The sequence below is a fragment of the Marmota flaviventris genome, chromosome 6 (genome assembly GCF_047511675.1).
Source record: "Marmota flaviventris isolate mMarFla1 chromosome 6, mMarFla1.hap1, whole genome shotgun sequence".
NCBI lineage: Eukaryota > Metazoa > Chordata > Mammalia > Rodentia > Sciuridae > Marmota > Marmota flaviventris.
This window is the reverse complement of record NC_092503.1, coordinates 38,556,408-38,570,541: the sequence shown is the minus strand read 5'-3', so window position 1 is coordinate 38,570,541 and position 14,134 is coordinate 38,556,408. Positions and strand designations below refer to the sequence as shown.

Here is a 14,134-nt window from a genome sequence, read left to right as displayed (position 1 = left end):
CTTTCTAAAGAAATTTTTGATCAAGTATCATGATTTTTTATCAGCTGACTATTTTCTAAAGACCCCTCTTTTTGAAATTCCATATTCCATTTTTTTAAAAATTCCCCTCAATAGCTTACTTTTATTATTTGATCATTTTCATCACAATTAATCTATAGATAATATTTTTAAAAATAGACAAAACTTATATTTCATATGAAACTTAAAACAGTAATTGATTTATATATATTACCATTTACCTTATTAAGGACAATCTGTTACAGGTTTTTAATGTGAAATTTAATTGACAATCTTATTGCTTCAGAAAGCAGTTATGAACATATAATAATAATTCAACTTCATAAGGCCACAGAAATAATTTTGTGTAGAAGAAACACAAAAACTGCAACATTAAAATGTGACTATGTTAATATTATTTATTAAGAAGCCATGAGAATTGTTTTGTTTCTATTTTAAACAAACATTTTTATGAAACAGATATATTCATATCTATTAATATAGATGTATAGCAAAACTGTAGGACAAGTACATAATTCACATTTTCCTTTTTTATGAAGAGTATAAAATGCTAAAAAGAAACATTGGGGTTTTTAATTTGTTATTCCTGTATATTCAGAAATTGAAGTTCTAAAAACTAATTTGCATCTCCTATTTAAATATCAGAATATATTTCATTTTAGTTATATTCTCATTAACAGTATCAAATGAAAATTTTTAAATTTAAGGTGAGTGACTTCCAGTAGTAGCTTGTACCAGATTTTATCCTTTTTATTATATTGCTTAAAGTTTTCTTTAAAATTTGTAGTCATTTTCTGAAAATATGTCATAATATATTTATGTTTAAAATGAGCCTGATTGAAAAAATGTTTCTTTAATTATTAACTGTTTCTGATTTTCATTAGTTATACTACTAAGTTTGGTATTCATAAAACTATTTGGAAAAAAATTTTGAATGTATTTTAGGAAAAAGACAGGTAAAAATAAAATAAGCAAATGGACAATATTCTTATGTAGAAATCCTTGAAAATAAATTAGAAAGGAGAAAGCAAATTCTACTGAGCTAAAAATATTGGAAAATAAGGATAATTTAAAAGGAAAAATTTCTTACATTGCTAGAGCAATCAACTTCTTATTTCCAAATGATTATTTTGTGCTGTTGGTTCCATTAATTTTGCATAGTATATAATTTTCTGACCACCTTAGTGTGTCTACACTGATTACAGAAAAGAAAGGAGGAAACTGGGTGAAGAAAAGCCAGGGAAATTGGGCTAATTCCTTTTTTTCAATAGCACTAATGTATAGTCCCTTTAACCTTCCATATGGTGCTTTGTGTGATGGGTATATAACATTTATATATGTTATTAGTGCCTTATTTTTTTTCACTTGACTTTATTTCTTATCTAAAGAGCCATATCTATTTTTTTGTGAGTGTTCTTTGGTCCCTTTATTTAAAAAGTGCTAATGAGATAGTATCTCTTTAGGGATGTATATAGCCTGTATTTGCTACCATAATCTACTGTATTATCTCTAGAACAGCAAATTAGCCATTGCATTTTTCTTAAACTCATTGTTCATTTTTAAAAGAAAGTATGAAATGAATATTAAGTACCAGAAATTCAAGCCATTAAACTTGAAGTGTATTTTAAACCACAAAAAAGAATACTAATTAAGTTTAAAACAGGAATTGGAATGACTGTCAGGTAAATCTATAGCTCAAACTAGGACAAAAGCATTAAAAATAAAACAAAGTATATGCTACTTTAGGAATTTGATCATTTCTCTACAAAGTGTCTTCGGAGATATTTTATTAGTAATAAATTTCCATACAGATGTTGGATAACCATGAGATTCACAAATTCATGTTGCTGTTCATTCACTGTGGGCTTTATCGACATCAAGCTATTATGTTTAATATATTATTTTGCTCTTCTTGGTCTATGTCTTTTGTTTTGCTTTATACAAAATGCTGGTTTTGTTGTATTCTTTATGTACCATAGTATGTAATTCAGCTTTTCCTGATGAATGTATGATGAATGAATAAAATAAACCATGTGTTTAGAAAAGACAAAGACACAGGTTGTATATGCAAATATGTGTAAATATTTGACAAAGAAAAAAATAGAAAAGAATCTTCCTATCCAACAGATAGGTCCTGCTGGACAGGACCTGGAAATTAGCAGATTTTTTTTTTAAACAGTGAAATTAAAAAATCTATTACCTCAAGAATTTTCAGTGGATATGTGTCAGTGTACTGCTCCTTTATAGAAGTACTATCTCACTTGCTGCTGGTGGTAAAAGCAACCCAAGTGTCAGATCACATAAATTTTAGGGACACATCTTTGAAAAGATGAATACCTTGTGATATTCTTGTAGAATCTAATTATAGACTTTTGGTAATTTCCCTATAGCCTTTTGTTGTGGCTGGGCTTTTATTTGTTTTTGTTTTTGTTTTTTTTTTAATTATTTTTGGTTGGTTATTTTAAGATGGGAGGGTAATCTTGAGTCTGAGATCAGATCTCATGGAAAAATCTAATGATGCTCACTCTACATGGATGAAAACTATAAGGGGAATCAGCTGTGACTGTCACTGTATGAGCTGTCGTGTGGATTACTGTGAGTGCCGTTTACTACAGGATGTGTGCGATACATCGTGCAACGTCATCTAGCAACACCTAATAAAAGTTTTTTAAGAGACAAGACTCTCGAGTTTTTTTCCAATAGATTTGGATTCTAAAGTAAATGAATTAGTGCCAAAACTCAAACAAAAGTAAATCTGAAGTTATTGGAGTCATTTCTGCACTGGATTCTCAGAATAGAGAAGCAGAAATGAACAGAAATTCATGAGTGTGATTTTGGTGGAGTGTGTTGCTGTGACAAGTTTTTGGAGAAAAACACCAAAAGGTGAAGATTGGTCCAGATATTCTTCAGTGAGTCATGATAAACAAATAACATGAAAGTAAGAGATTGGCTTAGGGTGGTGATCACTCTCCTGATAAAGGAAGCTAGACTAGCTAAAGAAAAGTGGAAACATCTAAGTCAAATATACACACCAACTCTACAACCTAGTAATACTTTTCCTAGCTGTGTTACAGGGAAAGAAGGGCATTTGTTGATCTGAAGGTATGTATAAGAATTTCTGTTAGCAGGAATATGGATAAATGCATAGGGGTATATTCATTCAATGAAACATATCAGAGCAAGAAAGATGAAAAAAATGAACTGGGTATGGTTATGCACATTTCTAGTCTCAGAAGAACTGCAAGTTCAAGGCCAGCCTCAGTAATTTAGCAAGGCCCTAAGCAACTTAGTGAAATTCTGTCTCAAAATAAAAATATGAAACCAGCTGGGGATATAGATCAGTGATTACACACCTCTGGGTTCAATCCCCAGTACTTCTACCCCCCAAAATAATAATAATTGCAAAACTTACTGAGCAATCCATGCAAAAATACTTGAATCTCATGAAGATTAGGTTGTACAAATTATGCCAGACACAATACAGTCTGCATTCCATATTTATATGATGCACAAAACTTCAGCAGGATGTGTGTATATATATAGTTTTTGTGCTGGACATTTAAAATCTATACTTTAAACATCTTAAATATATTTTATTCCTCCATTTGAAAACTTAAGGGAGCAAAAAATATAATTTTTAAATTCTGAAGATAAAAATCACCTATAATTCCAGATACAGACAAACATGACTCCAATATGACATCTACCTAAAAGAATTTATTGTCTTTTATTACTATATTGTGTTTCTTGGATCATCAGAATACATTGAAAAAATAATATTTAACTTTGCAAATGGAATGTATTTTAGCTATTTGTATTTTCCTGCTGTTAGCAGGCTGCAGTGAAGTCTCTTGAATGCAAATCTTGGGATAAATTCTTAGTAATGGAATTGCAGGATCAGAGTCTGAAAACCACTCTGAGACACATGCACACTCACCCAAATGTCAAATGTTTAAGTTGATGCCAGTTTATATTCCGGTGATCAGTTTACAAGAATATCCATTCCATTTCGTCCTCATAAAAAATGATTTTGTCATTTTAAAAAATATGTGCCAATTTGACAGGTGATAAAGTGGCATCTAACCTTTTTAAAACATGTCCAGACTGGTTACATACATTATACTGAATTTCTGTTCTCTAAATTAAATTGCCCTTAAATCCATTTGCATTTAGTTTCTTTCATTGTAATAAGCACTCATGTATCTCCAAGCCCTAAGCTGTTATTTTTAAATACAAAAGATGGTGGTATCTCCTATTATAGTTACAGTTGCCAACAACACACACATGCATGATACAGTAGAAATGTATTGCACTTACACAATTCACCACAAATGTTTGGCATGACAGATGCTCCAACATAAATATAAGCTGGGAACTGTGAATTCCTGTTTCTTCTGGCATTCTGGTCCCACAGTGCCTCTTCCAAGTGTTGAGCAGGCTGAATGTGTTCTGGCATTGAACAGTGTTTTTCAAACTACATACACCCTCATTTTAAGCCACTTCTGTCATCCAGCCCTCAAAGGGGTGGGGGGGAATGTCTTTAACATGGCCAGGGTAGTCTATTGAGAGATGATGGATTAGTCATCAATGGGAGACCTCCTTATGAAGTTTCTTCCTTGCCCTTGCCTAATACTCTGTTCCACGTATTTATTAACTGCCTTTATATTTCATCACAGTTACTACTAGGAGTTTCATGTTAAAAGATAAATGAGGTCAGGTGCTGTGTCACACACCGGTAATCCTGGCAGTTCAGGAGGCTGAGACAGGAGGATCAAGAAAGAGTTCAAAGCCAGCCTCAGCAAAAAGTGAGGTGCTAAGTAACTCAGTGAAACCCTGTCTCTAAATAAAATACAAAATAGAACTGGGGATGTGGCTCAATGGTCATGTGCCCCTGAGTTCAATCCCCCCTAAACCCCTCCAAAAAGAGATAAATGACTGTATTATTCAGCATGAAACTTGGAGTAGGCCAGGTTTTAACTCTCAGATCCTAAGTGGGGTAGGTTTGTGAGGAAGGTAAGAGTACAGCTTGATGGCTAGACTGCTGGATTCAAACCCCAACTCTGCATCTTCCAGGCTGTGTAATCTTGGGTAAGTCATTTAATGTCTGTGTGACTTGGTTTTCTCTTCTATAAAAGGAAGCTAACATTATATGCCTCCCAGCGCAGTTTTGAGGATTAACCAAGTTTTATACAAGTTTAAGCACTTGCTCTTATGAGATTTCAAGAAACCTTACTTCTTGTTACTGTTAGTAACTGTCCACTTGAACAGGTTGGCTAATACAAAATGAAGCAATGATGTCAGCCACAAGCAACTGAGAATGCAAGCTTAGTACCTTGTCTCAGAGTTGTGATATGAAGTGCCCTAAAAGACAAATTATTTTAATGCATGATGCCTGACACATATATTTCTGGATTAGTATATGGTTAAATGTAAAATTTTACTCAGAAAGTCATTAATTAGTCAACATCTATTGTTTTCTCCTCTTCACCCACCCAACCACAGCCAATTTTTCTCATGCTCCACCCCATCAATGAAACCAATTAGTTCAGAGATGGATGCCCGAGTCAAATAAAGCCAACTATCACCCCTCCTCCTCAGTCTTTCAACCTGAGACTATAGAAAAACTTTTATCTGTCCTCCTCTAATGTTATAACTATGAAATGTGAGCCTATGAGCTTCCAGAAGATGTTTCTTCCACCTAGAAGAGATGTGACTGGAGGCGATGCCTCTATTAGCCAAAGGTTGCCAGCAAATAACAGAAACTAGAAGAGTTTCGAGAACAGGAAAGAATTCTCCCTTCAGAAAGTGCATGACCCTGTCAATGCCTTGACTTTAGACTTCTAGCCTCCAGGAAAATGACACAGTAAATTTCTACTGTTTCAACCCACTTTGTTTAGAACAAAGCTACTAATAGAAGCTGAGAGAAAGCTGGAAAAATATTGGCAACATTCACAGGGATCTACATCACCCTTATAGAACCTATCGTTCCTGTGTTTTCCCAAGCAATTTAGTTCTGGAGGCCAGGGTTTCTTTGGTCTATGAGTGTAGTGACAGTTCTGACAGTGAGCATCTCACATCAACTAGAAATCAAGGATGCCATTTCCTTAAAGCACCTGTCCAAAAAGTGATACAACAATACAGAAACAGTCACCACAGATAATGAAGCTTTCCCCCAATCTCCTGGCAGTAGCGAGTGATTCTCTGAGGCATGGCTGCCATTCATTCATCCAACAAATACTTTTTGAGTACCTACTATGTGCCATTCTCTATTCCAAGACTCGGTGATACAGGAGTCAACAAGGCACAAAAGATGCCTACCTTCATGGAGCTCACATTTTACAGTCATGGAGGAAACAGACCAATAAGTAAAATATGTAAATCGTAGAAGCAAAAAGGAGAAAAGTAAATCAGGGAAAAGAGATGGACAATGAGGTCATGGAGTATGGGCTGCTTAGGAACTGGAGTTTGAACATAAGCATGAGAGAAGGGAGGAAGCTGTGTTGATGAGTTGCACTGCAAGAAAAGCAATCAAGACAGAAGAAGCAGCTGGGCAAGAACCTAGAGCAAGATGCCACAGTAGCCAGAATAGAAGCAGGTGAAAGTGGTATGAACAGAGGATTAGGGGACAGTGCTGCAAAGGTAGAAGGAGAATTGGAATATTTTCATTCTATTGAAGTGAGATGAGAAGTCTACCGGAGATTGTAGGCAGAAGGGTAATATGACCATCCCTGTTTCCAACAGAATCACTCTGGCTTCTGGCATGAGACCAGATTGAAGCAAGGCCAGATAAGAAACGAGAGATCAGCCAGGAGGGCACCACAATATATCAGGGAAGATCTGAAGGCAGCTTGGAGCAGGACAGTGATAGTAGGTACAATGAGAAGTTTTTAAATTTAAGATTAGAACTAATAAGATCTGCTGATGCATTAGCAAAGCAAGTTTTTTTCTTTACCACTCGATACAATATTTCTGTGTTCATCCAGAATATATTAGAACAGGAAGACTCTATATCAATGAAATAGAGAATTCCAGGTCTCAGTGGCCCAAACCTGGGCTGCCTGCTCACTCCAGACCACAGCTAGATTAGGCAATCTCAGCCCCAACAGCCAGCTTTCCAGAGGTTACATGCAAAGCCTATTATATAGAGAAATCTTCTGCAGAACTAGGAATGCCTGGTCTAGTGGATGCAGCCCCTCAGTTCTGCTGGTCTGGGTAGATTCTACTGTTTTCTCATTAAGTTGCTGGTGGACACTCCCTGTTAGTAAGCTGTAGTTGGACTTCTGGCAGCATTTCTTACCAGAATCATTCTTGTGGCAGAATCTAGAAACATGATTTTTAAATGCATACCAGAAAGATGAGAGAATAAAAGAAGTTTGAGCTCTCCATTGGTCAACCCTGTAAAAAGTGGTTCTCTATAGGTTTAATGCAGTGCCAATCAAAATCCAAAGGCATTTCTTGTAGAAATAGATAAAGCAATTATGAAATTCATATGGAAAAATAAAAGACCCAGAATAGCAAAAACAACTCTAAGCAGGAAGTGTGAATCAGGCGGTATAGCGATACCAGACCTCAAACTATACTACAGAGCAATAGTAACAAAAACAGCATGGTACTGGTATCAAAACAGGCGGGTGGACCAATGGTACAGAATAGAGGACACAGAAACCAATCCACAAAACTACAACTATCTTATATTTGATAAAGGGGCTAAAAGCATGCAATGGAGGAAGGATAGCATCTTCAACAAATGGTGCTGGGAAAACTGGAAATCCATATGCAACAAAATGAAACTGAATCCCTTTCTCTCGCCATGCACAAAAGTTAACTCAAAATGGATCAAGGAGCTTGATATCAAATCAGAGACACGGCATCTGATACAAGAAAAAGTTGGCTACGATCTACATACTGTGGGGTCGGGCTCCAAATTCCTCAATAGGACACCCATAGCACAAGAGTTAATAACTAGAATCAACAAATGGGACTTACTCAAACTGAAAAGTTTTTTCTCAGCAAAAGAAACAATAAGAGAGGTAAATGGGGAGCCTACATCCTGGGAACAAATCTTTACTCCTCACACTTCAGATAGAGCCCTAATATCCAGAGTATACAAAGAACTCAAAAAACTAAACAATAAGAAAACGAATAACCCTATCAACAAATGGGCCAAGGACCTGAACAGACACTTCTCAGAGGAGGACATACAATCAATCAACAAGTACATGAAAAAATGCTCACCATCTCTAGCAGTCAGAGAAATGCAAATCAAAACCACCCTAAGATACCATCTCACTCCAGTAAGATTGGCAGCCATTATGAAGTCAAACAACAACAAGTGCTGGCGAGGATGTGGGGAAAAGGGTACACTTGTACATTGCTGGTGGGACTGCAAATTGGTGCGGCCAATTTGGAAAGCAGTATGGAGATTTCTTGGAAAGCTGGGAATGGAACCACCATTTGACCCAGCTATTCCCCTTCTCGGTCTATTCCCTAAAGACCTAAAAAGAGCATGCTACAGGGACACTGCTACATCGATGTTCATAGCAGCACAATTCACAATAGCAAGACTGTGGAACCAACCTAGATGCCCTTCAATAGACGAATGGATAAAAAAAATGTGGCATTTATACACAATGGAGTATTACTCTGCATTAAAAAATGACAAAATCATAGAATTTGCAGGGAAATGGATGGCATTAGAACAGATTATGCTAAGTGAAGCTAGCCAATCCCTAAAAAAACAAATGCCAAATGTTTTCTTTGATATAAGGAGAGTAACTAAGAACAGAGTTGGGAGGAAGAGCATGAGAAGAAGATTAACATTAAACAGGGGTGAGAGGTGGGAGGGAAAAGGAAAGAGAAGGGAAATTGCATGGAAATGGAAGGAGACCCTCAGGGTTATACAAAATTACATACAAGAGGAAGTTAGGGGAAAGGGGAAAAAAAACAAGGGGGAGAAATGAATGACAGTAGATGGGGTAGAGAGAGAAGATGGGAGGGGAGGGGAGGGGGGATAGTAGAGGATAGGAAAGGCAGCAGAATACAACAGACACTAGTATAGCAATATGTAAAACAGTGGATGTGTAACCGACGTGATGCTGCAATCTGTATACGGGGTAAAAAGGGGAGTTCATAACCCACTTGAATCAAAGTGTGAAATATGTCAAGAACTATGTAATGTTTTGAACAACCAACAATAAAAATTAAAGGAAAAAAAAAGTGAGCAAGAGATAGGAGAAAAAAGTGCCTATTGACTAGCCAGAGGGTAGTTCCAACATGAAAAAGATGCCTAGTCTTGTTTCAGCTGACCTCCTCACTCTTCCATAATAAAATCCTTGGTCACAGGCAATCATTTCTTCTTTCTTTATTCAACAAGTAATGACTGAGAACACATAGCAGGATGCCCATGTTATTTATCATGGGCCCTCAAAAGAGACAAGGCAAATCTGTGCATATGCCAGCAGAGCTGAGCCCTGTGGCCACTGCAGGACCATACTCACAATTTAAAGGGAAACTATCTTAAAAATTATCCCTCAAAAGTGTTTCGTAGTTATTCTTCTATTACCACACGAGCATCAGCTGTCCACTGCAGCCTTGGCATGGAGGCCGCCAGCGGGCAGTGGTTAGGCCAGGGTGGTGGTGACTGTTCTGGGTCCAGGGTAGGCGGCGGAGTGGGCTATAGAGGGCGCGCGGTGCAGAGCACGTACCTGTGGAGCGCTCTTCGCCACCTCTGCAGCGGTTCCCTGCCCAAAGCTGGATCTGGAGGGAGGACGGGTCTCCTCCCAGGATGATGAGCAAGGGGAGCAATTCCCAGGCAGCAGCATCTATGTGGGGACAACACAATCCGAGGCGGTCTCCGTTATCTGCGTGCTTGAAGGATACTTTTTTTTTAAATAAGTTTAATGTTTCTGAAGAGGTTGGAGGGCAGCTACCTAAAGTATCTTGCTTACATCTTCCATTTATCTGTTCACTTTTCACAAACCTGTCAGGTTTGTTTTCTACACTTCATTTTGAACGTAACCCAAAAGAAAAAGACTGGAAAGAGATAAAAGGGAAGAGAGAAAAGGAAGGGAAACTTAAGAAGGTAGGTTAGGCCCACCCCTGCGCTGAACTGTGTGGCCGCTCATTCCCCTGGAGATGCTGCAGTGATGGCCACTGTAGCAGATGGTGCAGCCTACTTCCGGAGGGGCAGTCTGTTCTGGTTCACAGTCATCACTCTCTCCTTTGGCTACTACACGTGGTTGTCCTCTGGCCCCAGAGTGTCCCTCATCAGAGCCTTGGACCCCTGGGCTACTTTACTCAGTATTTGGTGAACCACCATCACACCCTCCTGCATAATGGGTATTGGCTTGCCTGGCTGATTCACGTGGGAGAGTCCTGATATGCCATGGTATTGTGCAAGTATAAAGGAATCACAGACAGTCGCGCTCAACTCAACTACTCTGGTTCCTGCAGGCTTTCCTCTTTGGGATAGCATGTCTCTCTATCTTGATTGCTTACAGGCCAAAGCGCCAAAAACACAGTTAAAGGAGAAAGCCAAAACTTCCTCTCCACTTTCACATTCAGACTCTCTTTTGAGGGGTGCTATGTTTACTTGATGATCTTTCTACATTTCTAAAAGTGTCTGTCCTACAAAGGTATTTAAGACCCTCTCAATGTTCATTTTTCTTCCGTATGCTCTGGTTGAGCTTGTGTAGACTAGTTATTACCTAAGAAAGATATAAGAATAACTTGGTTTTCCAAGTTCTGCAGAAAACTTGAATGGCAGCAGACTTGCAGCCTCCCCCTCTGAGGCCCTTGGCTGTGCTGGTCCCTCTCTGTCTTCAGGGCTGAAAGGAGTACTAGATTTGCTTGCTGGTGGGCCTGTGCTCCCTGTTTCTGAGTAAAGCATCTCTTCTAAATTTGTTCTCACCTTTCTGAACCAAATTGAAATGACACTTCCATAATATATTTGTTAGACACCTGTGAGGCAGGATCTTATCTCCTCAACTAAGCAATTGTGTAAAGGCCCAAAGGACCTGCCGAGAACCCAGAGCAGAGGACCAGGGCAGGGTCTCCCTGATGCTGCCAGCCAGCAATGATCCTTCCCTACACACGGCCCCAGGGACACAGTACTCTGTGGTAGACAGAGTGTGATAGCCACTGCTGGATTGCACCTTCAATTCAGGGCCACAACTCAGGCAGCTATCCTTTTCCCCGGGGCACCTGTTCCCACCTGTGCATCAGGTGGTTCTCCTCCAGTGTTATTGACAAAGGAGGGAAGCACTTAGCTTTCTACTTGTTCTGTATCATTCATTCCGTGTACCCTCATCTCCTAGAACAGCACAAGATGCCTTCAGTAGTGGTGGCATCTTTCTGTGGGTCCTCTGGGGAAACGTGGATTGTTCCCCACTCTCCCACTATCTGTCACTTTCTTCATCCAGCCCTAGCTTACTCAGTCACACCCACATTCCTCTCTAGAGATGCTAACCTCTGGGTTTTCCAGCTAGTTACTACCTCCCTGATTAACCTGAATGTACTTTATTACTACCGGCCTTTGGGGAGAGATGTCCCCTATCTCTGTCCCTTTACCTTGGCAGAATGGCGCCATCACACTTAGGAGACATTAGGGCTCCTTCTGTGAAAAGCATCTGCTTTTCTCTGGAAGCTATTTCTCATTTCCCTTTATGATTCCTTGGGCAGGTTGTTGTATTAGCAAACATTTATAAGAAACAACTCTCCCCAAAAAGAAAGCCCCCATGAGAGATCATGAGCTATGAATTGTTTTTAGTGGAGATAAATTTTTTGCAAATATATCTCAGTCTTTTTTTCTCTTGGAGAAAAAGAAAAAATAATAAAAAGTAAGGAAAAAATTGGCCAGGAGTTAAGCATTATGGAGATCCAATCCAGATTTTTTTTAAAGCATAGCTGTCTCCAAATTGACACTAATAATGACAATAATACTAATGGTGCCCAGAACAATGTGGCAGATGATTGAATGAAATAGACTAACTCAAATAAAATGCTGTGACTTTCTCTACAAAAAAAAAAAAGAAGATAGGTTAGCAAAAAGGGGTCACTAACCTTGCAGTAACCAGCAAGACCCCTGTAGGAGGGTAGGGATGAAAGGTGGAAAGAATTTTCATTTGCCAAGTGGATATAATGAGCAGAAATCTTCAGGGTTGCATATAATTTTCTTTTTGAATCTTCATAACCTTATTAGTTAAATACCATTCCCATTTCAAAGATGAAGAAAGTGAAACAGGATGGAGTCATAATGCCAGCCTGATTCAAATTCCAAAGCAAATTCCTTTGCACTACATCAGGGTGTCCTGGAAATTACAGTTGCTGCATTATTCATTAACATTTGACCAAAACTGAATAGCTTGCCCCCTGTCACAGTCTGGAAGGGTACTGAACTGAGATCTGAACCCAGAGTTCAGAAGTCTGAAGCCACAGCACTAGATTGCTTTTCAGAGTCCTTCTCTGATTAACCAGGAAATTTGAGGCGAGTTACCCAAACTTCTTAACACTTGCAGTTTTGAAAAAGACCTTGGGAATTAGGGAATAATAACATAGAATTGTCCCCATCAAGTGAAACAGTGTATCTGAAAGCACACCTACAACCAATGGTTATTTTCTCTCTGACATTCATTCTTTCAATTTTTATTAAATATTATTTATTCATTAAATATTAAATATTATTTATTACTCTTTAAGTAAATATGTTTTGTGCCCCTTGCTCTGTTTTAAGAAATATGCTGTATATGCATTCAAGAAAAGTCCAGGCTGCAACCCTGGTCTAGTGGAAAGAATATTAGATAATGCTTGGGAGATAGATTTCTGTCTTGAATGTTTTCACTAATTTGTTCTCTGATACCTGCCCAGATGTTGATATAAAAATGAAAGAGTGCAAGAGCAATCTCGAAGGCCTCTTTCAGCTTTTAAATTTGGACCTATGCAACCTACTTTTAAAATTTTTTTATTTGTTCTCTTTAGACATACATGACAGTATAATGTATTTTGGCATATTACACATCCATGGAGCATAACTTATTCTAATTAGGATTCCATTCTTGTGGTTGAACATGATGTGGAATTACCCTGGTTGTGTATTCATTCATATGTGAACATAGGAAAGTTACATCCAATTAGTTCTGCTGTTTTTCTTATTCTCATCCCTTCTCCCTTCCCTTCATTCTCCTTTGTCTTATTCAATGGACATCTATTCTTCCCTTCTGCCTCCTGTATTGTGTTTAGCATCCACATATCAGAGAGAACATTGGCCTTTGGTGTTTTGGAATTGGCTTATTCTTAGAATGACAGTCTCCAGTTCCATCCATTTCCTGGTAAATGCCATAATTTCATTCTTCTTTATGGCTGAGTAATTTTCCATTACTATATAAATATATACCACATTATCTTTATTCAGTCATCTGTTGAAGGGCACCTAAGTTGGTTCCATCACTTGGCTATTGTGAATTTAGCTGCTGTAAACATTGAGATGGCTGCATCACTGTAGTATGCTGATTTTGAGTCCTCTGGGTTTCTACCATTTGAGTCCTGTTTCTACCAAGGAATGGGATAGCTGGGTCCACTGGTGGTTCCATTCCAAGTGTTCTGAGAAATCTCCACACTGCTTTCCAGCGTAGTTGGACCAATTTGCAGTCTCACCAGCAATGTTTGAGTGGACCTTTCCCCACACATCTTCTCCAACATTTATTTTGACTTGTTTTCTTGATAATTGCCATTCTGATGAGAGTGAAATGGAATCTCAGTGTAGTTTTAATTTGTATTTCTTTAATTGCTAGAGATGATGAACATTTTTTCATATTTTTGTTGACATTTGTATTTCTTTTCCTGTGAAATTATGCAATCTACTTTTAAAAATAGTTCAAACTACTCAGTTTTAGTATTTCTCAGACCCAGACTGGGTATGTCAAACCACTTCACCTTTGCGTAAGATACTTCTCTACCTCCACTTCCTCCTAACTCCAAGTCTCCATAGTCCTCTGACCCAGCATCTTCTCCTGCAGGATGCCTTCCTGTCTGTACCCAGCCAGGCCCATCACCATGGGCTCATCTGTTGAGCACTCTACAAGTCACCACTGGACAAGGCAATCATATTGACATTATAGGT

General features: G+C 38.2%; 1 pseudogene; it reads left to right on the top strand.

Moving 5' to 3' along the window:
• The first annotated feature begins 10,163 nt into the window (after positions 1 to 10,163).
• Positions 10,164 to 10,542, top strand: LOC114102108 (transmembrane protein 254 pseudogene; annotated as a pseudogene).
• The last annotated feature ends 3,592 nt before the right edge of the window (positions 10,543 to 14,134 follow it).